At 36.4% G+C, this 27,310-nt stretch overlaps 1 protein-coding gene and 1 long non-coding RNA gene across 2 annotated transcripts in view; one reads left to right on the forward strand and one right to left on the reverse strand.

Annotated features, from left to right (window-relative positions):
* LOC123531568 (parathyroid hormone 2 receptor-like) overlaps positions 1-27,310 on the forward strand; it is a 227,006-nt gene that overhangs the window by 192,045 nt on the left and 7,651 nt on the right. The window lies entirely within an intron of this gene.
* On the reverse strand, positions 349-25,334 carry LOC123550097 (uncharacterized). Its single transcript, XR_008365985.1, has 4 exons — positions 25,203-25,334; positions 12,481-12,707; positions 3,269-3,369; positions 349-522 (listed from the first exon to the last, which is right to left on the reverse strand). It is a non-coding gene; the product is annotated as an uncharacterized LOC123550097 (long non-coding RNA).

The raw sequence follows: 27,310 nt of genomic DNA on the forward strand, positions 1-27,310 counted from the left end.
TGACCAATTTTCATGAAGACCTTGTGAAATATATGGCCTCTAGAGAGGTCACAAGGTTTTTCTATTTTTAGACCTACTGACCTAGTTTTTGAAGGCACGTGACCCAGTTTCGAACTTGACCTAGATATCATCAAGATGAACATTCTGACCAACTTTCATAAAGATCCCATGAAAAATGTGACCTCTAGAGTGGTCACAAGCAAAAGTTTACGGACGGACGCACGCACGGACGCAGGCACGACGGACGACGGACTTCGCGCGATCACAAAAGCTCACCTTGTCACTTTGTGACAGGTGAGCTAAAAAGTCTTTGTTCCCATGAAAGCACCTTAAAACACTTACTAAATATGATTATATATCCAGTCACCTGCAAGTGAGTCCCTGAAACAACTAAGGTACCCTTGCAATCATCAGGGCCTTTCAGTCTTTGGCCTTCTCCCTTTGTCTTCTTCCAGTATGGTTTCCTGTGTGGCCCGATGCATTTCCAAAGATATAATAGCATCACTCGTAGTCTTCCACAATCTGCAACATATAAACTATGATGTTAGTTTCAACTCTTCTTAAATTTCTGTTGTAATCAAATACAAGAGCTGTCACAGGAGACAGCGCGCTCCACTCAGGGTTTTTTTTCGACCGTTTTTACAGCTCTTATTCGGCTATATTCCCAATGCCAAAAAGTATGTATTTTTCCCAAAATGAGTGCAAAAATTCCCAATCTACATTCTGAAAAAAATTTCATCAGAATTGCACAAACACTGACTAAATTATGGACAATTTTGTGATGGAAGTATGTTAAAGAGGTTGTACAATGTGAAACAAGTGTATGAGAAAGTGCTTAAACACATCCTTACTATATCCTATGGGACTGAATATTTCCCAATATGGAACATTTACGCGTCAAAGTTCCCAATGTTGGGGGTATAGGCTATGTTCCCAAAACAGAAAGAAAAAACCCTGCCACTATTTCGATGCTGGATAGTGAAACTGGACACATTTGTTGAAGCTGGAGCTGTCACTGGAGTATTTAATGACTCCAACATGGATGAAATATTGGATAATAGCTCGAGTCTGTGTCAAAAGTATTAAGTAATAAGAGAGATAAGGATCAAGTATATCAAAACATTAAATATTTCATATAATTCTTAACAAAAAAGGGACCTAATTCATGAAATATTGGTGCAACAGTGATGCACCTTGTGTCATGTTGAATCAAATCCATTTTGTAACAGCTTGAGGTATAGTGAAAATGCATCAAAATTAACCTTTAATTCTAAGTAAACGGGGGATTATTCATAAATAATGGTGCAAGAGTTATGGCCCTTGTGTTATATGATGCGAGTGATGATGTTGAACAACTATTTTAAGTTTGAATCAAATCCATTTAGTAATAACTGAGATAAAGTAAAAGTGCACCAAAACTTTAACCTGAAATTCTAATTAAAAAGGGGGGATAACTCGCTAACCTTAAATTCTAAGTAAAAAGGGGGGATAATTCTATCAAGTAATTACAAAGATAAAGTGCATCAAAACTTAAACCAAAGTGCAGACACGGAAGGACACCGACGCCAACGCTGGGTCGAGTAGGATAGCTCTCCATATTTCATATAGTTGAGCTAAAAATTAAACATGAAAAATAATTGTGCAGTTTGTTTGTTTTCCCTTGGGTTTAAGGCCATTTTCAACAGACTGAGTATTTCAGTCATGTAACTGTGGGCAGTAAACCTAACCAGTGTTCCTGGATTCTGTACCAGTACAAACCTGTTCTCCGCAAGTAACTGCCAACTTCCCCACATGAACCAGAGGTGAAGGACGAATGATTTCAGACACAATATCTTTTATCAAATTATCACAGAGAACAAAACACCCAGCCCGAGGATCAAACTCATGTGATCTATAGACTGACGCTCTCCCTATTGAGCTAAAGTGAGCGGGTAATTGTGCACAGGGTAACTATTCTCACGAATTCTGTTATCATGTCAATCCAAAAAATCTGATTAACCCTAACCCTGCTAAATTTCTGTAATGAATTTGTCCACCTTTCAATTTGGACAGTATCATTTACTGTCACAAAGGGTGCTTATAAAAAAAGATACTGACTGAATAGCGAACAGTGCAGATCATGATCAGACTGCATGGATGTGCAGGCTGATCATGATTTACACTGTTCGCAAAGGCAAAATCAGTCATTTCTAGCATGATAAGGGTTAAAATGGAACACAAATTTCCCATATTTCATTTACTGAATTTTGAAACCTGCAAATTCACATTTAACATCCCTAGGAATAGCCTTTATGGTCATTTTTTCTTTGTACCTTATGTGAGACGCTACAATGCATGCATCATTGACTGTATACAGAGATGCGCATTCTAACTCAGCAAATATCCCTTCATTTGTTTCCTTGGTGAAAATACAAAACAAAAACAACTTTTTTCCAGTTGAAGACTGATACTGATCTCTCATCTATTTTGCAACAATCTATTGTATTCAGATAAGGTCCTACAGCCGAGCAATCTTGAATCCATTCCTTCAAAGTGTTTGAGAAGTTGAACACCCCAAATTTCTTCACTAATTTTGTGACATTTAGAAAAGGCCATAGTTCCAGAAAAAATAGCATTCTTTATGGTCATCTTCACATGAAGGTCCTTCATCTGTGAAACTTTCAAACATATCCTTTCAATAGTGTTTGAGAAGTTGGATACACAAGATTTTTCTCCATGTTCTATATAGCAAAACTATCAACAGGTCATAACTGCAGCAGAAATATTCACAGAAAAAAACAAAACTTCCTTTACAGACACCTGAATATCAAGCTTGTTCATCTGTGGAAGTTTGAAGCAAATCAGGCTAACAGTGTGGGAGGAGTTGGACACATTTCAGGACGTACAGACAGCCGCAATGCTATATGTCCCCTTACCCACATAAATGTGGGGGCATAAAAACTAAGCAAATCATGAAAATGTATCAATGGAATATTACGAGCTGCACTTCACACCTGCATTCTTGCATTCCAGTGGTACACTAGGGTTCCACTATATTTCCAATCTGACAATTCAATCTTAGGCAGTTGTTGTTCAATATTCTCATTTTTTGAGCTGTAATTTGTTTTGTTTCAATACTGAGAGCTGATTCCCTTTATTCATAAGAATGATCTGATTAGCTCTAATCTGGTTGGAACAGCTCATGTGCATGTCCACCAAAAGAATGTAATTTATGTGAATCAATAACTAGATGTATTCAGTGATTTATTCCTAACTATACCTGCATTACCTTTCAGATTCCATAGCTGTCTGTAACTCTGCAGGAACTGTGTCAACTTTTTAACCTGGCAGCTTTCACATCTGATGTAAGAGAGAAAAAAAAGATGTCTCCTAAAAGTACAATGAAAATATAAGCATACATTGTAATTCACAGTGCAATAAAGGCAATACACATATCATAATAAGCCCTCTGAAACCATCCCTCGGTTAAATTTTTTTTGAATTTTTTTACACCACATATACCTTGGTTTATCATAAAGAATACACCAAACTGTTCATAATAAGCAGAAAAAAACTTTCAAGACAGGTTATTCTTAATTGAACAGCACATTTTTTCCTATATTACATGAACTTTGCCTATTCACATTCTATTTTGTAGAAGACATTTTGTTGTTACTTTTATAATGATTATTGTATGTCTAACATATTTCTCCAGGTAGTCCGGGAGTTGAAAGTGTTACAATGTACATTTAAACAAGAGGGTCACTGACCCTATAGCGCTCACCTGTGTACAAGGCATCAAGTGTATTTGTATTAGTACAGAGTTAGGTTTCTTCTCTGTTATACTATATTATATACATGTCACACACACTTTTGAACCTAGGGCAGTAATTTGAACAATTATGGTAGACATTACAAATCTAATATTACACACCATATATCAAGGCTCTATTATTGATTCAGACAAGAAGATTTTCAAAGTTTCAAATACAAAAGCCTATAGTGAGTAAATGTCAGACACAGGGGCCTGGCCAATTTTTTTTTACCTTAGGGAAATAATTTGGACAACTTCAAGTATAGTATACATAATGGGAAAAGTGACCACACCCCCAGGCAGCCATGTTTTTTGACATTATAGGACTTAAGGTACGTTAGAGTGGCTCCTCAACAGAGAGAAAATGGACTATTTGTGTAATATATATGTTAATAATTGCAAAGAGCCTAAAATTCTGTCTTCCTATACTAATCTCAACAAGAGCCTAGAAGGCCCAAGGTCACTCACCTGTGTAACACACTATAACAGTGTAAACATGTTTTACCTAATGATTACATGGAAACAAATATTCTGACCAATTTTCAGTAAGATTGGACCAAACAACGTGGCATCTTGAGTGTAAACAAATATTTTCTTTAGTTTGACCTAGTGATCCAGTTTTTTACCTCACATGACCCAGATAAGAACTTGTCCAAGACTTCATGTTAATATTCTGATCAAAATTTACGAAGATAGAATAAACAAGAGCTGTCACTATTGGTGACAAATGCCCCCGAAGCGTGCCCAAGAATGCTACAGCTGTATGCGTAAACAAATCACACATCATTTCGTGACCTTGACCTTGAACTAAGAGGCCCGGGTTAAAGGCGTGAAACACATTCTCAATATGGATAACATTTGTTTCAAATTATTTTCAAATCTCCTGATAAATGGCAGAGTTATGAACCAGACAAGAAAAGCCTTAGACTTCTCAGTGTGACCTTGACCTTGGAGCTAGGGGTCTGAGTCTTGTGTATGACACCCCATCTCCTTATAGGAAACATGTATGCCAAGTAATTTCAAAATCCCTTCATCAATGGCAGAGTTATGGACTGTACAAGAAACAGACTCTGTTAACCTTTAACCTCTAAGTGTGACCTTGACCTTAAAGCTATGGGTCTGGATCTTGCGCACGACACATTGTCTCATTATGAGGAACATTAATGACAAGTAATTTCAAAATTCTTTGATGAATGGCAGAGTTATGGACCAGACACGAAACAGACCCTTTTAACCTTTGACTTCTAAGTGTGACCTTGACCTTGGAGGCAGGGATCTGGGTCTTGTGTATGACACGTCATCTCATTATGATGAACATTTATGCCAAGTCATTTCAAAATCCCTTGATGAATGAAAGAGTTACAGCCCAGACAAGAAGTAACCGGACACACGCACGGACAGACAGTGCGATTTTAAATGCCCACCTTCGGTAGCATAAAAATGTGCTCACTAGGGTGTAAACAAGCTTATTCTTTGATTTGACCTAGTCACCTAGTTTTTGACCCCACATGTCCCAGATAAAAATTCATAAATATTTCGACATGGTTTCATGCACATCAAATGAACAAGAGTATTAACACGCTTTTCCTCTGATTTGACTAGGTGACCTAGTTTCTTACCCCATATGACACAGTTTCAAACTTTGCCTAGGAACCATCAAGAAACACATTCTGACCAAGTTTCATGAAGATAAGAATAAATAAATGGGGCCTCTAGGTTGTTTACAAGCTTTTCCTTTTATTTGACCTGATGACCTAGGTTTTGATCCGACATGACCTAGTTTCAATCCAGGCCTAGAGATCATCAAGATAATCATTCTGTGCAAGTCTGTATCAAATCAAAGCATAAATGAAACCTCTATATGGCTGAAAAGGCCAAAATAGAAAATTTAAGGGGCCAACTCTGAAAACCATGACGGGATCTGGCCAGTTTTCGAAAGGAACCGAGATATAATGCAAATTCAAGTTGTATGCAAGTTTGATTAAAGTTGATTGCAAAATGTTGTCTCTATCGTGTTCACAAGCCAAAAATAGCAAACTTTGGCCCTTTAAGGGTCCATAACTCTGTAACCCTTCACCCACTGCTTAAGCATTTCTGAAATTTTGTAAAATTAGAAAAATTATGGTACTTTATAAAACATATAATATCCCTTAATGTTATAGGGATTTCGGGTGTTACAGGTTAATATGAATACAAGGTGATGCCAGTATTATACAGTGTAACTTCCGAAAACCGAACGACCTCCGGACCAGCCTAAAAGTTCTGTTTTTGGAAGTTTCCGGAATTCAGAAGTTTGAAAGTTTGTAGGCGAAGTGGACTTGGTGCACAAGAGTTAACGTAGGATAAAGGGGATTATTATCCTTTTTAATTTTACAATTTAATTAAAAGTAAATAATTAATTTATTAATTACAAACATTAAGGATAATAAATACATAAATAACAAATATAACAAGAGGGCCAAGATGGCCCTAGGTCGCTCACCTAAGAAACACTCCATAACAGTGTAAAACATGTTTGACCTAGTGATTTCATGGAAACAAATATTCTGACCAATTTTCATTAAGATTGGACCAAAAAATTGGTCTCTTGCGATAAAACAAGCATTTTCTTATATATGACCTAGTTTTTGACCCTAGATGACCCATGTTCAAACTCGACCTAGATTTTATCAAGGCAATCATTCTGACCAAAATTCATGAAGATCAACTGAAAAATACAGCCTCTATCACATACAGAAGTTTTTTCTTTGATTTGACCAAGTGACCTAGTTTTTGACCTCAGATGACCATATTCAAATTCGACCTAGATTTCATTTAGGCACAACCTGACCAAATTTCATAAATATCAACTGAAAAAAACAGTCTCTATCTCATACACAAGATTTTTCTTTAATTTGACCTAGTGACCTAGTTTTTGACCTCAGATAACCCATATTCAAAACCGACCTAGTTTTCATCAAGGCAATCACTCTGACCAAATTTCATGAAGATCAATTGAAAAATACATCCTCTATTGCATACACAATGTTTTTCTTCGATTTGACCTAGTGACCTAGTTTTTGATCCCAGATGACCCATTTTCGAAATCAGCCTAGATTTTATCAAGGTAATCATTCTGGCTAAATTTCATGAAGATCAGTTGAAAAATACAGCCTCTATTGCATACACAAGGTTTTTCTTTGATTTGACCTAGTGACCTAGTTTTTGACCCGAGATGACCCATTTTCGAACTTGGTCTAAATTTCATCAAGGCAATCATTCTGACCAAAATTCATGAAGATCAATTGAAAAATACAGCCTCTATCGCATACACAAGGTTTTTACGTGATATGACCTAGTGACCTAGTTTTTGAACCCAGATGACCCATTTTCGAACTCGGCCTAGATTTTATCAAAATAATCATTCTGACCAAAATTCATGAAGATCAATTGAAAAATACCACCTCTATCGCATACACAAGGTTTTTCTTTGATTTGACCTAGTGACCTAGTTTTTGACCCGAGATGACCATTTTCGAACTCGGCCTAGATTTCATCAAGGCAATCATTCTGACCAAAATTCATGAAGATCAATTGAAAAATACAGCCTCTATCGCATACACAAGGTTTTTCTTTAATTTGACCTAGTGACCTAGTTTTTGATCCGAGATGACCCATTTTCGAACTCGGCCTAGATTTCATCAAGGTTATCATTCTGACCAATATTCATGAAGAAAAATTGAAAATACAACCTCTATCGCATACACAAGGTTTTTCTTTGATTTGACCTAGTGACCTAGTTTTTGACCCGAGATGACCCATTTTCGAACTCGGCCTAGATTTCATCAAGGTTATCATTCTGACCAATATTCATGAAGATTAATTGAAAAATACCACCTCTATCGCATACACAAGGTTTTTCTTTGATTTGCCCTAGTGACCTAGTTTTTGACCCGAGATGACCCATTTTCGAACTCAGCTTAGATTTCATCAAGGTTATCATTCTGACCAATATTCATGAAGATTAAATGAAAAATACAGCCTCTATCGCATACACAAGGTTTTTCTTTGATTTGACCTAGTGACCTAGTTTTTGACCCGAGATGACCCATTTTCGAACTCGGCCTAGATTTCATCAAGGTTATCATTCTGACCAATATTCATGAAGAAAAATTGAAAAATACAGCCTCTATCGCATACACAAGGTTTTTCTTTGATTTGACCTAGTGACCTAGTTTTTGACCCGAGATGACCCATTTTCGAACTCGGCCTAGATTTCATCAAGGTTATCATTCTGACCAATATTCATGAAGATTAATTGAAAAATACTGCCTCTATCGCATACACAAGGTTTTTCTTTGATTTGACCTAGTGACCTAGTTTTTGACCCGAGATGACCCATTTTCGAACTCAGCTTAGATTTCATCAAGGTTATCATTCTGACCAATATTCATGAAGATTAAATGAAAAATACAGCCTCTATCGCATACACAAGGTTTTTCTTTGATTTGACCTAGTGACCTAGTTTTTGACCCGAGATGACCCATTTTCGAACTCGGCCTAGATTTCATCAAGGTTATCATTCTGACCAATATTCATGAAGATTAATTGAAAAATACAGCCTCTATCGCATACACAAGCTAAATGTTGACAGACGACGGACGACAGACGACAGACGACAGACGACGGACGACGGACGCCGGACATTGAGCGATCAGAAAAACTCACCTGAGCATTGCTCAGGTGAGCTAAAAAGAAAGAACATATTTTAAATAATAGCATTTACGCAAAAATTTTCCACTTACATTTACCATTTTTGGAGTTCGAAGTTCGTCAACATTTCATTAATGTTGACAATGCATAGTTTAATCGATGTAACTAAATGAACTCAAACACTTATCTTTCTTTAGTTCAAACATTAAAAAAGTTTTTCACACTAAGATATTTAATTTATCACGTTTTCATAATATGAATACAAATAAAAGTAATCACTGATTGCTTGCCTACTTTTGCATCAAATGATCATTGTGATTATCTATCGTGTCAAAATAAAAGCGGGCTGCTGATAGATAAACAAAAGAACATGTTGACAGCGTTTTTGGATTAACAGGTGACATTTCTAACCCAGCAAAAATTTTGCTGTTCGGTTTTTGGAAGTCAATTTAAGTGTTGAAATATAAACAGTCCTTCAAAAATCGTCCTGTTTTCAGAATTCGGAAGTTCCGGTTTTCAGAAGTTAAAAATAAATAGAAATAAGAACAGAAAAATTCGGGACCTTGAGTTTCGTGTGGTTTTCAAAGGTTTCCGGTTTTCAGAAGGTCCGGTTTTCAGAAGTTACACTGTATAAGCATAAATGTCACTAACAATTCTCTTTCATTTTCACATACTGACATAATTACCCCACCCACTTTATTGCCAATGGAAAAAGACGTATTTAGATCTACAAAAAAAATTCTGACGTTAAGATTTTCAAAATATTTTGCAGCTTTAATGACCCACAAAAATGCTTCAAAATGGAAAGAAAAAAAGTTGGGGTCACCGAGCATCTAAGAGATTTATTAAGAAAAAACTGTTAAAAATTGGTGAATTTTGATATTTTTTGTTCTTTTTGTTTTAATATATCTTTTCTAGATAACGTAATGTGCTATCTTGAAATCTTTTATTTCAAATATAGCTCATTATTATATGTATCAGTCAGTAAAATTTCAAAACCAAACCTAATCTACTTTAAAAGATATTTGACATTACCTACCCCTACCCCACTGTAAATCTTACGTCAATTTTAGGCAAATACCAGCCAAATTTAAGGGTGAAAATTTTTTTTTTTGCAAAATGTAGCATCTATTTGCTTAAATGGTACATTATTAGCCATATTTTAATTACCTATCATTAATTTTTGGCAAAACATTATTCGGAGAAACATTTTTCAAAATGGCGGATATCCTGAAAAAAAAACGCTCGTACATCCTTAAGAGAAGGCCGCTCTGGAGTGGTTGTACTGTATATGATATACACAACTAGGCTTGACAGTGATAACTCCTGTTAAGTTTGGTAGAATTCTAACCAGTGGTATATAAGAGCAGTAGTAAAGACAAACTAGAGTTGTCACAAGAGTGACGAATTATACCCCCACAATACGGCCTTGTCACAGAACTAAGCCAATGTCAAAGCCGAACTTGCTTGACCTTTGACCTACTGACCACAAAATCAACAGAGGTCATCTGCTAGTCATGATCAACCTCCCTATGAAGTTTCATGATCCTCCGCCCAAGCGTTCTCAAGTTATTGTCCGTAAAAGGTTTAAATGACCTTTGACCTTTGGAACTCAAAATCAATATGGGTCATCTGCTTGACATGACCAACCTCCAGATTAAGTTTCCTGTCCTAATCCCAAGCATTCTCAAGTTATTGTCCGAAAACTGTTTAAATGTTCCGGGTCACTGTCACCTTGACCTGTGACCTAAAAATCATTAGGGGTCATCTGCTAGTCATAACCAACCTCCCTATCAATTTTCATGATCCTAGACTCAAGCATTCTTAAGTTATCATCCGGAAACCGTTTAAATGTTCCAAGTCACTGTGACCTTGATCTTTGACCTACTGACCTCAGAGTAGAACTTGACTTGTATTTCATAATGTTACACCTGTGTACTAAAATGTATGATCCTTGGCCCAAGCGTTCTCAAGTTATCATCCGGAAACCATTTAACTGTTCTGAGTCACTGTGACCTTGACCTTTGACCTACAGACCTCAAAGTTGAACTTGACCTGCATTTCATGATGTTACACCTGTGTACCAAAATGTATGATCCTAGGCCCAAGCATTCTCAAGTTATCATCCGGAAACCATTTAACTGTTCCGAGTCCGCGACCTTGACCTTTGACCTACAAACCTCAAAGTCGAACTTGACCTGCATTTCATGATGTTACACCTGTGTACCAAAATTTATGATCCTAGGCCCAAGCGTTCTCAAGTTATCATCCGGAAACCATTTAACTGTTCCGAGTCACTGTGACCTTGATCTTTGACTTACAGACCTCAAAGTCGAACTTGACCTGCATTTCATGATGTTACACCTGTATATCAAAATTTATGATCCTAGGCCCAAGCGTTCTCAAGTTATCATCCGGAAACCGTTTAACTGTTCAGGGTCACTGTGACCTTGACCTTTGACCTACTGACCCCAAATTCGAACTTGACCTGTATTTTCTGATGTTACACCTGTGTACCAAAAATTACTTCAATTGGTCAATCCTTTCTTGAGTTATCAACCGGAAACCATGCAAACCAACGGACCGACCGCCCGACCGACCGCCAAGGGTGTGTGGGGGTATAATAAAGTGTTGCGACTGCTGGAAATCATTAAATCAGAACAAGACAATGCACAACTAGGCTTCACACTAAATACATGCGAGATTTGGTAAATTCAGCCTAATGGTTAACAGCAAGAAGTGTAAAGACTGGAAAATATGACCAACCTAGGGTTATAATTCTGCTGTAAATCACTTAGCTGTAACATGCCGATGACATACATAACTAGGCTTATCACTGATTACTCCTGTAAGGTTTGGTGAAAATCTGTCCAATGGTGTAAGAGTAATTGTCAAAATACTATCATTTTGATAAATAAAGGGCTGTAACTCCCCTTAAAATTATTTAACCCGAACATGCCCATAAAATGCACTAATCATTCCTTTAAAGTTTGACAGAAATCTACCCTATGATGCCGGTGACATAAACAACTAGGCCTGGCAATTAATTAATGATCACTTCTATGAAGTTTGAAGTTATTCCTCTGGGTGGTATTGGAGCAGTCACATCGACAAGGTAAAATACAAGAAATCAAGGGCCATAACTCCACTGAAAATCCCACCCAATAATATGCAAAATGAGGTTTGCACTGTTCACTCCTGTATGGATTGGTAGATTTCTGCCTTATATTATAACAGAAGTGTCCAACATCACAAAATCTGATGACTGCTAAAAATCACCGAACTGGAAAGTACCAACTATATCCACGACTTGGCTAAGCAATGGTCACTCCTTGGAATTAGGTGTAAATTCACTTGGTGTTGTCGGTGCAGTTTTGTGGATAAAGTTTGTAACTGACAGACAGCACTCAATTAATATGTAGGAGAAATAATTTAGGATGCTTTTTGTCGGCGCCCTTTGTGATGCATAAAGTTGATATGAAATCAAAATAGGAACTCCATTTTTTGTTTTTTTCATTTGCTCTCATTATCAGACTGAGTCTGCACAGTTTCGAAACACACCAAATGTTGTATACCTTTATATACCATATACGTCAGCCGCGATCCATCCTTTGACATGTTCAGTAGTTTGTATTGTGATTTTAGATCAAATTTTTTTCTTCTGGATCCTTTTTGTTTTCATGGGATATTTGAATCGAACGACTAGAAAGCATGAAACACCAGGAGAAAAAGTATCACCCTACAATATATGAGGTTGTAACTGGTTATCTCAACTATTTAGCAATTACAGCTGGTGACCTGATGGCCTTAGATCCAAAAATTTTTCAATTATTGACTGGAAACCATTTTAAACACAAGGTCACAGTAGGTCTTTTAATTTCTGCCATTTCTTCATATGGAATTTTTTAGACAGTTTTTGGGTAACAGGTAGGATGCATGTTCAGAGTTTTTCAGTCTACAGTCTTTAAACGCAAGCTTTCAAAGGAAGGACCAACCTTGATTTGCAATATGTTTTTTTTCAGTCACTTTCATCCATACTGTCACCCTTTCAAGTTGCTGTTAGTTGTCATGGTGACTTGGAGGTGAAGAGGAGTCTGACATCTCTGCTTCCTTCTAAGCATTAACTCCATTTCCCTCAATACTGACTGTGGTATCCTTTCTTATACATCTCATCAACAAATCTGTACAGTAAAGGGATGATTTTAAAGCATCCAACATTTTCCTAGAAAATAAAAATAATCAACATCAAAAGTTGAACTGAAATTCTATGGAAAAAGGGGACAAAATTCATGAAATAGTTATTCCAGAGTTCTGGACATTATGATGAAGAAAGTGATGTTGAAGAACATTATTATATTATACCAGATTTATATAGCACCCTTTTCATGATTAACATGTTCAAAGGCCCTTTACATACAGCAAATGCAGCCACACAGGATGCGAAATTCATCCTCTACTTGTACAGACACAGTGCGATCCAACAAGAGGGACAGAGTGAGATAAAGCCCCCAGAACAAACCGAGAGAAATCCATTTTAGATACAGGCCTGTCCGGCTAACTTAGCCTAGCTATTTGCGAAAAGACAGTCTGGTTCTTTAAAATGCCCAGTGTATAGCAGATACACGCTAAGCCGTCTTTCCTGGGAAGAATCAGTGCAGGCCTCTTAGTTAGGTGGGAGGCACTCTAGAGCATCTCAGAAATTTCCAATCCCTGGACCAGGATTCGAAACCCACACCTCTGGATTGACAGTTAAGTGTGTTACCACTAGACCATCGGCCCAGAACATTTTTAAGTTTGAATCAAATCCACTGTAATGACCAATTGTATCTGATACCATAATAGCTTTAGTGTATCTTAAACCAAGTTGGTTGTGAGTGTAATGACTGCAACTGTATCTGACACCAGAACAGTTGTTATTGTGATACCATAATGGCTGTGAGTGTATCTGACACCGAGATGGCTGTGTGTGACTATATCTGACATTATAATTGCTCTGAGTGTATCTGACACCATAATGGCTGTGAGTGTATCTGATAACAAACAATTGTATTTACTTATTTTGTTGGGTTTAACGTTGCACTGACTCAATTATATAGAGATGGTACCTACCCAAGAAAATCTAAGGGGAAGAACTCTGAATTGACCAACAAACTGAAGCCAACATAAAACATTGGTCAAAAGTTAAAGAAAAATCAAATACCAACAACTGATCAGGCAGAATAAATATGACCTACATTTCTTTAAATCTCACTGTATTCAATATACAACATGCACACTTTTCTCATTGCTTACACTGACAGTTATTTTTTAAGTTGCATTAAGGCCCTGATAGAAATTTTAGTAGTGCATGAAAATAAAGTAAAATAATGCATGAATTCCATTAAAGAAATTTTACGACATTAGCTTACACAACGTTATTAAGTTTTGATCTTTTAGCCAAAGTTATTTATTGTTTTCAATGATGATACATTGGCTTACACAACGTTATTAAGTTTTGATCTTTTAGCCAAAGTTATTTATTGTTTTCAATGATGATACATCGGCTTACACAACGTTATTAAGTTTTGATCTTTTAGCCAAAGTTATTTATTGTTCTCAATGACGATACATTGGCTTACACAAAATTTATATACTAAAATATAAAATGTATATATATCCAACAATGAACAAATATATTATGCCCGAAGGGTTACATCAGAGGATGGGAGCAAAATTTAAAGAACTTGACTGTTGAAGCCCAAAGGACAGGAACAACAAAAAAAAGAAATTCCAAAAAAAAAAATAATTTCTAAGTCTACAAAAAAATTCTTACCAGGTAAAGTTATGTCAAAATACATGAAACAAGAGCACCGCCTTGCGGATGCTGATGCTAATCTAATTTTTTTGTATAATAGAAATATTGTCCTATCCATGATTTTCTAAGTCTAAAAAGGGCCATCATTCTTGCAAAAAGCAGGAAATAGTTATGTTTCTTGATGTACAGCATCCGCTTATGATGTTGAAAAACTGTTGCAAGTTTTAAAGCAATTGCTTTGATAGTTTATGAGAAAAGCTGACTTAAACATAATATACTCAACCAGGATAATACTCAAAAAGCAGGATGGAGTTATGTTTCTTAATGTACAGGGTCAGCTTATGATGGTAAACAAGTGTTGCAAGTTTCAAAGCAATAGCTTTGATAGTTTAGGAGAAAAGTTGACCTAAACATTAAACTTAACCAAGAAATCTGATACTAAAAGGGGCCATAAATCTTGCAAAAAGCAGGATGGAGTTATGTTTCTTGCTGTACAGGGTCAGCTTATGATGTTGAACAAGTGTTGCAAGTTTCAAAGCAATAGCTTTGAAAGTTTAGGAGAAAAGCTGACCTAAACATAAAACTTAACCAGGCAACGCCGACGCCGACACCGGCGCCGATCAAGTGATGACAATAACTCATAATTTTTTTTCAAAAAATCAGATGAGCTAACAAGAGTGCCATGAAGGCCCTGTATCGCTCACCTGACCTACTGACCTATAGGTCATCAAGATTAACATTCTGACCAAGTTTCATTAAGATATGGTCATAAATGTGGCCTCTACAGTGTAAACTTGCTTTTCCTTTGATTTGACCTGGTGACCTAGTTTTTGATCCTACATAACCCAGATTCGAACTGGACCTTGAGATCATCAAGATTTCAGTTCTAACCTAGTTTCATGAAGATACAGTCATAAATGTGGCCTCTACAGTGTTAACAAGCTTTTCCTTTGATTTGACCCGGTGACCCAGTTTTTGAACCCACATGACCCAGGTTCTAACTTAATCTAGAGATCATCAAGATTAACATTCTGACTAAGTTTCATGAAGATACAGTCATAAATGATGCCTCTAGAGTGTTAACAAGCTTTTACTTTGATTTGACCTAGTGACCTAGTTTTTTACCCCACCTGACCCAGATTTGAACTTAACCTATAGAGCCTCAAGATTAATATTCTGACCAAGTTTCATTAAGATATGGTCATAAATGAGGCCTCTACAGTGTAAACTAGCTTTTCCTTTGATTTGACCTGGTGACCTAGTTTTTGATCCTACATGACCCACATTTAAACTGGACCTTGAGATCATCAAGATTAACATTCTGACCAAGTTTCATGAAGATACAGTCATAAATGTGGCCTCTACAGTGTTAACAAGCTTTTCCTTTAATTTGACCTGGTGACCTAGTTTTTGACCCAAGATGACCCAATATCAAACTCGTCCAAGACTTTATTGAGGGTAACATTCTGACCAAGTTTCATTAAGATTGGGCCAAACTTGTGACCTTTAGATTGTTAACAAGCTTTTCCTCTGATTTGACCTGGTGACCTAGTTTTTGATCCCAGATGATCCAATGTCGGACTCGTCCAAGATTTTATTGAAGGTTACATTCTGACCAAGTTTCATTAAGACTGGGCTAAAACTGTGACCTCTAGAGTGTTAACAAGCTTTTCCTTTGATTTGACCTGGTGACCTAGTTTTTGACTCCAGATTACCCAATATCAAACTCGTCCAAGATTTTATTGAGGGTAACATTCTGACCAAGTTTCATAAAGATTGGCTCAAAATTGTGACCTCTAGAGTGTTAACAGTCAAATTGTTGATGCCGACGACGAAGGACGACTGACGACAGACGACGGACACAGGGCGATCACAAAAGCTCACCTTTGAGCACTTTGTGCTCAGGTGAGCTAAAAATTGGATGTACCATCCCTGTTGTACCACAGAAAAGTGGTCTCGGTTTTTCCCTACTGCCAATAATAAAAAAGTTTCAAAATAAACTATTTATAGTAACAAGAGGGCCATGATGGCCCTATATCGCTCACCTGTTATCATTGCACTTGAGGACAAGAAGGTCCTCAGAAAAAATAGGACAAGGAACAACAAAGGGAAGAAATTTAACCAAAAAGAAAAAAAAAATCTTACAAGGTATAGATATGTTAAAATACACCTAAAAATTGGAGGTACCATCCATGTTGTACCACAGAAAACTGGTCTCCTGTTTTCCCTACGGTCAATAATAAAAAAGTTACTAAAAATAAGCTATTTATAGTAATGTAAAAGGGAAGTAATTAAAAAAAATAAATATTGTAAGTGGACAAAAGAAGGATCTACCAAATAAATCTGTTGACATAAATGAAATCTCAGATCAGTATCTTCATTAGTTATGGAGATATAACAATTTTTAATCTGAAATAAAGGGAGGTAATTTGACATAAAATCAGTCCATAGTTATCTACCCTGATTGTCTCAGTCCAACTAATAACAATAATGAAATTTTAAATAAGTCCTGTAAGTACTTACTGATATAAATCCATTTTGATTACAATCAGGGGAGGTAATCAGATACAAAATAACTCTGGAACCTATGATTGGATCTGATTTGTCATGGAATCCAAGATTTATTGTTGTTGAAGATATTTCGGAAGTTTGTATCAAATAAAACCATAAATGAAGTCTCTATATGGCTGCAAAAGCCAAAATAGCCAATTTTGGAACTTTAAGGGGCCATAACTCTGGAACCCATGATGGAATCTAGCCAGTTGAAGAAAAGAAGCAAGATCTTGTGGTGATACAAGTTGTGTGCAAGTTTGGTTAAAATCAAATCATAAATGAAGCTGCTATTGTGCAGACAAGGTCAAAATAGCTAATTTTGGCCCTTTCAGGAGCCATAACTCTGGAACCCATTATGGGATCTAGCCGGTTCAAGAAAGGAACCGAGATCTTATGGCAACACAAGTTTTGTGCAAGTCTGATTAAATTCAAATCATAAATGACGCTGCTATTGTGCAGACAAGGTCAAAATAGCTAATTTTGGCCCTTTCAGGAGCCATAACTCTGGAACCCATAATGGGATCTGGCCAGTTCAAAAAAGGAACCAAGATCTTATAGTGATACAAGTTGTGTGCAAGTTTGGTTAAAATAAAATCATAAATGAAGCTGCTATTGTGCAGACAAGGTCAAAATAGCTAATTCTGGCCCTTTCAGGGGCCGTAACTTTAGAACCCATTAAGGAATCTGGCCAGTTCAAGAAAGGAACTGTGATCTTATGGTGATACAAGTTGTGTGCAAGTTTGGTAAAAATCAAAGCAAAAATAAAGCTGCTATTGTGCAGACAAGGTCGAAATAGCTAATTTTGGTCCTTTCAGGGGCCATAACTCTGGAACCCATAATGGGATCTGGCCAGTTCAAGAAACGAACCGTGATCTTATGGTGATACAAGTTGTGTGCAAGTTTGGTTAAAATAAAATCATAAATGAAACCACTATCGTGCAGACAAGAAATTGTTGACACACGGATGGACGGACGGACTGACGACGGACGAAGGGTGATCACAAAAGCTCACCTTGTCACTATGTGACAGGTGAGCTAACAAAAAAGGGAAGAAATTAAAAAAAAAACGGATCTGCAAAATAACAAGAGCTGTCTGTAAGACAGCCAAGCTCGACTAATCGAAATATTGCCCCAGAAGCAGGAAAATATTACCCAAAATGCTAAATATCAAAAGAGTTTTAAGTTCAAAAGGGGACATAATTTGACCAAAATGCATATCAGAGTTATGGGACTTGCTGCTATCAACTACTTTTATAACCCCGAAGGCACATGTGAAGTTTCAATTCAATATCTGCATTAGTTTTGGAGATAGTAACTTGCATGTAAACCTTTTACCAGAATTTTCTAAGTCCAAAAGGGGGCATAATTTGCCCAAAATACATGTCAGAGTTATGGAACATGACCCAGTGAGGTAGGTAATTGATCTAGAAAAAGAATAAATAAGTTTCAAAGCTATATGCTTTTAAATGATAGCTGTATGTACTTGCATGCAAAAACTTAACCAAGGTGTGACGTCGACGCCAGGGTGAGTAGAATAGCTAGACTATTCTTCGAATAGTCGAGCTAAAAACAACAGCACTGCAATGCATAGCAAAATACACAAAGCAAAGTAATATGTGACCTTTGACCTCTAAGTGTGACCTTGACCTTGAAGCGAGCCATCCAAAACATACGCTCTGCATGTCACCTCAGTATGATGTATTTGTGCCAAGTTTCTTTGAAATCCTTCAAGCAGTTCAAGAGTAACAGAGTGGACACAGCATATATGACCTTTCACTCCTAAGTGTGACCTTGACCTTGAAGCTAGTCATCCGAAACATGCATTCTGCATGTCGTCTCTTTGTTGTTGAACATTTGTGCCAAGTTTCTTCGAAATCTTTCAAGCAGTTCAAGAGTTACAGAGCGGACACGAAACACACTCATATGACCTTTGACCCCTAAGTGTGAGCTTGACCTTGAAATGAGACATCCCAAAAACATTGCTCTGCACTTCGCTCATGTGGTAAAACATTTGTGTATGTTTTTTTAAAAATTTCCTTTTAAGGGGGTTTCAAGGTTAAAAAGCGGAAACGAAATTGCTAACGGACGGTCGGACGGACGGATAGACGGACACCGGGACCATAACATAATGCATCCCTTTGGGCATATAAAAATTTTACAAAAAAAAAGTTAAAATTGGTATCCTGCTTGTGTAACAAAGAAGCCAGACTTTTTATCTTCGTCTTTTTTAATTGCTTTTTTGGAAAAATTAAAAATGCTTTGGGGTCTTTTTGAAGCTTTTCCCAAACTTTTCGGGTTTTTATTTTGGGCCCCCTTTTAAATTTAACAAAAAAAAGTCTTTTATCATCAAAGGAAATCCCCAATTTTTTTAAGGTATGGTTGAAATTTAAAAACTTTTTTCCAAGGTAGTGACTCGGCAGAATATTTTAAAAAATTTTCACCATTTTTTGGTTTAAAACTCCCCGGGATAAATTTTTTCCCCCATGAAAAAACAAATAAAGGGCTGAAAAAGCAAAATATTATGGAAATTACTTTTTTTTAAATGCGATCAATTCGAAACCGAAAATCCCAAAAATTTATTTTAAAAAATTGGGAAAAGTCCCAAAAATTGGCACAAAACTATTAAAGCTTTAAAAAAACTTTTTTTTTTTTTGGGACCCATTTGATATCGGGCCCAAGATGGCCGTTATGGGGGCCCATTTCCCAAAAATGGCCGCCAAAAACCAATATTTCCCTTTTTTAAAGGACTCTAATGAAAGGTCATTTTTTACTTTCACCCCCCAAAATCACTAAATTTTAAATGTATATAAAAAAAAAAATTTCCAAATTTGCATCAAATGCAAAAAAAAAAATTTCAAATGTTTGTTATTTTTCTTTCTGTTTCCATGGTAAACCGGCGAAACCAAAAACCCAAAAAAAAACCTTTTTTAAAAATTAAACATTGTGAATTTTCTTTATTTTTAGATATTTTTTTTAAAAAATTTTTTTTTTAAATTTTAAATTTCATTTTAAATTCCCTCCACAGCAGCATTTTGAAACATTGTTGTTTTCCCCTTACCAGTATTTAGCCAGAGGGGGGGCTTTTTGGTTCCCCCTTTTTGCATGTCAAAAACTTCAGCCAGCAGGTGGGAAAATTTGAAATTTAATTTTAAAAAAGAAACCAAAATTTTTTCATGTACTTGGCCAAGGATGATGGAAAAGCAGAGAATGCCAATTCTTTTAACTTTTTGTTCCAATGGAAACCCCCAAATGTTTTTGGCAATTGGCCCCCAAACAAAAATAGTTCACAATTTGTCACAAAAATTCATCCTTTTGCATTTTTTTCAAACAAGGAGAGATTTTTTTTGGGAAAATTTTAACAAGAAAAGAGGCTTTTTGAGAACTCTTGTTATCAATTTTTTTTCCTCTTTTGTACCTAAATTTTGTCCGTCGTCCACTTTGCAAATGGCGGTTCTTCAATAACTTAAAATTGAAAATTCTAAAGACTTTTTTAAAAACCCTTGTTGATAGTTGGTAATTAAAAGGAGAATGGAAGGTAAATTTAAAATTATTTGCTAAAATAAAATTTTTGTTTTTTTGGACCCCAAGTACATAACTCCCCTTTTTTCATTTTTGGGACTTCGAAATGCAAAAATAGATTAAAGCACGGGCAAAGTAGGATCAAATGAAACAATGTTCCTTTTTTAAATTTACAATGTTGCAAAAATAAATTGCTAACTGTTTTAACCCAAGAAGAGTAAGGCTGAAAAAATAAAAGTTGTTGCATTTAAAAAAGCTTAGTAACTATTCTGTGAAATATAAATTTCTCTGAACATTGGGGCTGGGAAAACTGAAATAAGGGGACTTGTCGGGGGCTCTTGTCAGTACACATTAAAACGAGAATTTTTCGACAACTTTATTTTAAAATGCCCTAAGGGGTGAAAAAGCATTTCAAAACCCCGTTTGGGCAAATTAAAAGGTTTTTCCTCGACAGCTTTATCGGGTTGCAAAAGCACTTAGGGGTGTTGGTACGAGACCGGGGTTTCTTGAAAACAAAACAAATTTGGGAAAAGGGTTCCCCGTAATTTTTAAAATCTCTTGGTCAGGGCCTTTTTTTATCTTGACAGGGAATTTTTTGGAAAAAAAAAAAGAAACACCTGACACCCATATGTGCCCCAACCAAAAGGGCAACCTTTTTTTGAGGTTTTAAGGGGGTGTGTCAGACGATTTCAGGGAAAGCACGTTATAGCCCCCAAACTATATTTAAAAAGATGGTTTAACAAGACTTGCATGTTTTTGGGTGTTAAAAAAGGGGTAAACCCAAAGCCCCCAAATTTTTACCCCCCGAAATATAATAGTCCCCATAAAACGAACAGGTTTTTCTTTTAGGAAGATGTAAAAAATGCATTTAAAAAAAATTGATTCAAAACCCGGAGCGCGAGCTTTTAAATGGGTTTTTTTTTGTTTTACAAGGGCAGTGTTATTCCCTTTTTCCCGGACTGCTTAAAATGGAAGTACAAATGGGAAAAAAGGGTAATATTTGTGCTTAAAACTATAATTTAAATTTTTATTTAAAAAATTTTGTTTCGAAAGTACCTGTGCCAATTTGAAAAATCCCCAAATACCCCACATTTTAAATTTTTTTTTTTAAATTTTAGTAAAATGTCCAGAAAAAGATATTAAAACAAATTTTTCTTGGGAGAAAAGAAGAATTTTGCTCTAATTTAAACCCCCCAAAATCAGCCCCCTTTCCCCCTACGTCGTTTTAAAAAATAGCAGGACGCAGTTTAAAACTTTTACAATGGGAGAAGAAATACAGTAGATCCATAAGAACATGATAACAAAAAATAAAAATCTCCCCTTATTGGGAGAGAAAAGCGGTCGAATTTTTGGGCATGTTCAAAAAAATGTAGTGAAAAACGCGGGCAATCAGGGAAACAAGAAGGACGTGAAAAGATTAAAATAAAACCTAAATTTGGCCCCCTACCGCGGGGGGGTGCCGAGGGGAAAGGCTGCATGGGGTGCTTTACCCGCGCTGTCAAATTGGGGGTTTTCATTGCATTCTTGCAAAGTTCCCAAAGGGGTTTTTATACAATTATCTACCCCTTTTGGGGCTAAAGCCCTGCTACTTTCATGCCACTTTTTTAGTTTACCGCAAATTTAATTTTTTTAATCGTTCTTTTCGGTTCTTAACACAACTTGTCACGTTTTTTCAGCAGGTTTTTCACCATGAATTGGGTTTAGATTTTTGATTTAAAAAATTTTAAAAAAAAATGGATCCCAAATTCCAAAAAAAATTTGTTTTCAAACAGCAAAAAAGGGATAACATCATTTAGGAATTGCCCATAAAAACCCGGACTCAGCAGCCTGGCCCGCTTGTAGTGGCTTTTTAAACCCCCGTATATCCTTCACACTGCTTTTGCTTAAACCACCGAAATCCTTTTCCTATAAGGGCTCTCTTTTTTTTTCATTGGGGGGGTTGGGGGGGGGGGTTTTTTTTTTTTTGGGGGCCCCTTTATTTATTGTAAATTTTTTTGGGTTTTTGAGTGTAGATTGCACAAAAAAAAAGGGCAAATTTAAATTGCAGAAGGAATGGAAAAAAAAAAAGGCCATTGGGGTAGTATTTATTAAATAGCCCACGAATGCATGAAAAGGGATAAGAATATGGTTAAAGCAAGGGGAAGCGAGAGGTGGGAATCTGACTGATCGTACCCAAGAATGTAGTAAGAAAAACACTGGAAAGGAAGAAGGGCGTGGTAAAAAAAATTTTGTTTAAGTTTTTGACCCCCGTGAGAACCCGGCAAAGGGTGTTAAAAGGCCCCAGAAAAGAACCCTTTTGAACTGCACAATTTTTTTTGAGTTTGATCCCTGTCCCCCCGAGTTTAAAAATTTTTAGGAAAATAAGAATTTTTCATTGGGCTTTTCCTGAGAGTTTTCCCGGGGCATTAGTGCCCGTACTTTTTTTGCTTTTTGACATTTAAAAATAAAAAACCCTTTTTTTTTGGGACAATTTTGCAAAAAATTGACAAAAACAGGGAAAAAACGGGGGCATGCAAAGTAAATTTATTTTTTTTTGTTCCCAACCCGGGAAAAGACTTTTTCCCCAAAAAAAACCTTTATGACTGAAAGGCCAGGGATGTTTTACATGGGGCCCTTTCCCCCTAACCTAATTAATGAATTATATATTTTATTAACTGTCATTAGTTCTCTTTGTGTTAAAAAAAATTGAAATAATACCCGCAAACACTTTCCCCAAAATTTTATCACGAAAACAAAAGGGCAAAGTGAAACCCATGTCATTTATTCCTAATTTCACATTACAGACTAAAACTTCGTTTGCTCAAACTCTGATAATTCGAACACCATTCTTCAATTAATCTATCGTCAGGTCCCAAACAAATTCCTTTATAATATATTTTTCGATCACTCATACTAGTACTACCGAAAATTCGAATAAATTTAGTCGGTCCTGATGGGTTCCAGTTACCGAAGTTCGAATGTATTTATAATTAATTAATTTACAATTGTTGTAAAGTTCTGCACAAGACTGTTGCATTTTTAAACTTTCTTGATATGCCAGTTACCATTATATACTTAATTTTGATTCATATCATTATGCATTATGACTTTTCTTCTGCTTAATAGCACATTTTATCCAAGGGAGACAACTTTTTTTCATTTTTGTTGGAAGAGCGGTATTTTTGTTAATATAATATGTTTGGATTTATTCAGGCAGGTGGTTTTAGCTTATTATACTGATAACTGTAAGTGTCAATAGAAATTTTATATATGATATTATGTATTTTTGAAAATATATACATATATGGCGGCCATCTTGGATTTTTCGGCCATATTGGATTTTTCAGAGTGGGTCTCATGCTCATTTTCAGTATTTTGCCCTAAAGTAGTTATGTACCAAGTTTCATGCTTTTCCCATTTTCTGAAGTATTTTTACACCATTTTACTGTACTATTTGATGACTTTCGTTACAGGTCAACTACCCTAAAAAACTATAAGATGTTTTTTTATTGTTGTAAACAAGGTAAGCGGGTAACTTCAGATATCAACATTATTGTACAACTTAAACTGCTTACACAACCTGAAAAAAAGATTTTTGTTTGGGCCTCTCATGTATCAACATTTATCAACTGAATTGAGTGATTTCATGAATGAAAAATATTGATGGTAAAATGGTGTAGGTCTTTGTTTACATTATAAAATCTTTCATAATTTCTTTCAGGTACATTTTTGGTATGGTTTTGGTAAGCTTATAATAAGAGCATGCCATTCTCTTTCACTCAAGATTTTGTTTATTAGTTTTAGACTCTTGGCTAGTCTTGGATTTTGAATTTATTAAAAGACAAAAGAAAGTTCAGTACAGGCTCTTTAAAAGTGTTGAAAGTTGACTTAACTTACACTATTTTCTATTGAATTTATGTAGCTGTGGAGACTTTTGATACAGACTATAATAGGGGAAATCTGAAAATCATTGAAAAACGGTCAATACAAGAGTTGTCCATTTTGCTTCAGATATTTTGAGAAAGTCATTTTTTAAATATCAAATAATTCTATTTTTACATGGAAAGGAGGAAAACCATAAATATATTTAGTAAATTGGTGCACTTAGCTATCATTTCACTCTGAAACAAGGAGCTGCATTCAATAAACGCTAGATGCCCACAGTGGCATCCTTGTCGATAGATTTTGCACCAAAACGAGGTCACGGTCAAGGTCAAACTGAGGTCAGGTGATGTTTGAAGATGAGGAATGGTCACAGGTTACATCTGTATTAGTATCAATTTATTCTGAAGGGGTATTGATGCTAGACGAAACGGTCCCATTTGGTTAACCAAGAGATGGCCCATATAAAGCAACATAAGTCCAAAATGAGGTCAAGGTCAAACTGAGGTCAGGTGATGTCTGAAGATGTGGAATGGTCACAGGTTACAAGTCATTCTAGTAAGGGGTATTGATGCTAGACGAAACAGTCCCATTTGGTTAACCTCGTACAGAAGAACAAACAGATGGACAGGACAATCACTACATGCCTCCCGCATAAGTAGATGTTGGGGGCATAAAAAATATGTAAAGATGAATTTGAATTTTTAGGTACTATCTCTAAATTATAGGTCATATGACAACTTTCCAGCTTTGATGGTGGAGGAAGATCGCAGGTGCCCCTCCGTGCAGCATTTCATCACAAGTAGGAACCCGAGTAGAACCACCGACATTCCGTATGCCAGCTGGATGGCTTCCTCACATGAAGAATTCAATGCCCGGAGTGAGGCTCAAACCCACATCGATGAGGAGCAAGTGATTTGAAGTCAGCAACCTTAACCACTCAACTACGGAGGCCCCCACAAACAATTGTAACTGTAAGCAACAACTTACTTAGGTCAGTGGTTTCCAGGTCAATAGTGGTAAATACTGCTACTCCAAACACTTCTGTTGGTCTGAAGTTGCCACCAGGAAATACATCCAGCAATGTCTTTATATCAGTGTCCTTTACATAGCCACTTCCTGTAAAGGAGACTGGATAATAAATTATGGCAATAATTTGAATAAACAAAAAATAAACAAGTGAATGAAGTATTGCCATGCAATACAAAGTCCCTTACTGGCAGGCAACTAATTTTCTCTACTGCAGTACAGTAAACCTCGCTTATAAGGAACAGCTTGGGACCTCTAAAAATTGTTCCTTATAACCGAGGTTCCTTATACCCGTATAGCGAACTAATTCCTTGTAGCCGAGGTTTGTATAACGAACATAATTTGTATAGCGAACTCTATTTGACTGACGTTTGAAAAGGGCTCTGGGTCGACCATGAAACTTTATGTGAGAAAGTTGGGAGTCTAGTACCGGTCCTTTCCTAGAGAGATAGTAAGGTAAACTGACTGTATGTATATACTGAAATGTGTTTAACATGCGTTTAAACCAAACTAAGCCAAAAATGCATGTGCAACTTTAAATCACAGTTTCTCTAAGACATTAGGTAAAAATCAGCTGTCTACTTTTGTCTAAATTCTGGGCGGTATATCTCTATATAACAATCTATTCCTTATTCTCAAACTAACTGAACCTTTTACCTCTACACTGTTTAATCGTAACCTTCCTCAGCCTTCTTTCTACACAAATCTAACGTGCTATCTTTCTGTTGCTTATCAAAGGGAATTTCCCTCTTAGATACATCTAAATCTGAGACGGAACTTTAAGCTTTAACTTGCTTCTTAACTTTGGCTTGCGCCCTAGTTTCTACTGCTGACGCTAAGCTACAAAAACTGAGGTTCTACAGCTCCCCTACATTACCAATTATAACATCATTGGTAGGATTATCTACAACCAACGCCTCTACTGTCCCTTGAAATACGGACAATCAATATCTATTTAGCTACATCTAGCCTATGTTCACTCCCATCTATGTACTTACATCTACGGGTTTTCTCTAAAAACTTGACTTGCTTCTACTAAGTTCCGTTTCACTATCACACATGTACAGCCTGTATCTCGCATAGCGATTACATCCCTACCATTACAAGTACGGGTTTTTTAGAGACATGTACTTAACTAAGCATACCTAACTCCTCAAAAATCATTTAGTTTTTATAATGCTATTTTTCCCCTCTCTGACCTACTTGACTTACTCCTATCTCTATCTTATTTCTTCCTCTACCTCTAAATCTGATCGGTTTACGGCCTCTACTCTATTTTCTACTTTCCTTACTATTTCTATTCTCCCTTTACTACTTTCCTGTTCCTGCTCTAAATTCTAACTCGCTGCTGCATTAGCACTGTTTACCGCCGTACTTTCCACTCCTACAGTAATATGAACTATGCCCTATTCGACCACACTTATAACACTTCAGTTACACCAAGGGTTTTAACCTCTACCTCTATTACAAAAATTGCTAATACCTCTATTACTAGTGCCTACATTACGACTACTAGGATACTGTCTCTGAGGTATTTCAATGGTTTATAGCTCCGGTCCTTATTGGTTCGATTCACGACCCTACTTGGGACTCCACGAGTCTTTGCAAAAAAATCTGCATCTTCTGCTACATCCTTAGCTTTAACTAACCTCTTACTACCCCAAAAATTTTGGGTATAGTTTCTATTACCTACATCTAAAAATTGGTCCTAAGAATAAAATCTAACAATCCTTCGTACGTTTTCTCTAACTTACTCAATCTAAGGGCCCAACCCTCTAAATATCTACTTATTCTGGCTAGAAACATCCACAAAGGTCTCATTATCCGAGGCCCCTCAGTTCTAAACTTTTTCTTATAGCCATCGTCAGTGGTTCGAACTGAAGTAGCAAAGCGGCTTTCAGTTTATCATAATCCTTCCTATTTCCAACGGAAGCCTATCAAAAACCTCTCTTGCCGTACCTTTAGAAGGAACGGTAAGTTAAGTGACCAAAATCTCTTTATCCCAGTCCCTGCGCAACAGGTACGTTTCGTACACATTCAAGTACGCATCCATGGAATCAATTTTCTCA

The sequence above is a fragment of the Mercenaria mercenaria genome, chromosome 11, assembly GCF_021730395.1.
Source record: "Mercenaria mercenaria strain notata chromosome 11, MADL_Memer_1, whole genome shotgun sequence".
Taxonomy (NCBI): domain Eukaryota; kingdom Metazoa; phylum Mollusca; class Bivalvia; order Venerida; family Veneridae; genus Mercenaria; species Mercenaria mercenaria.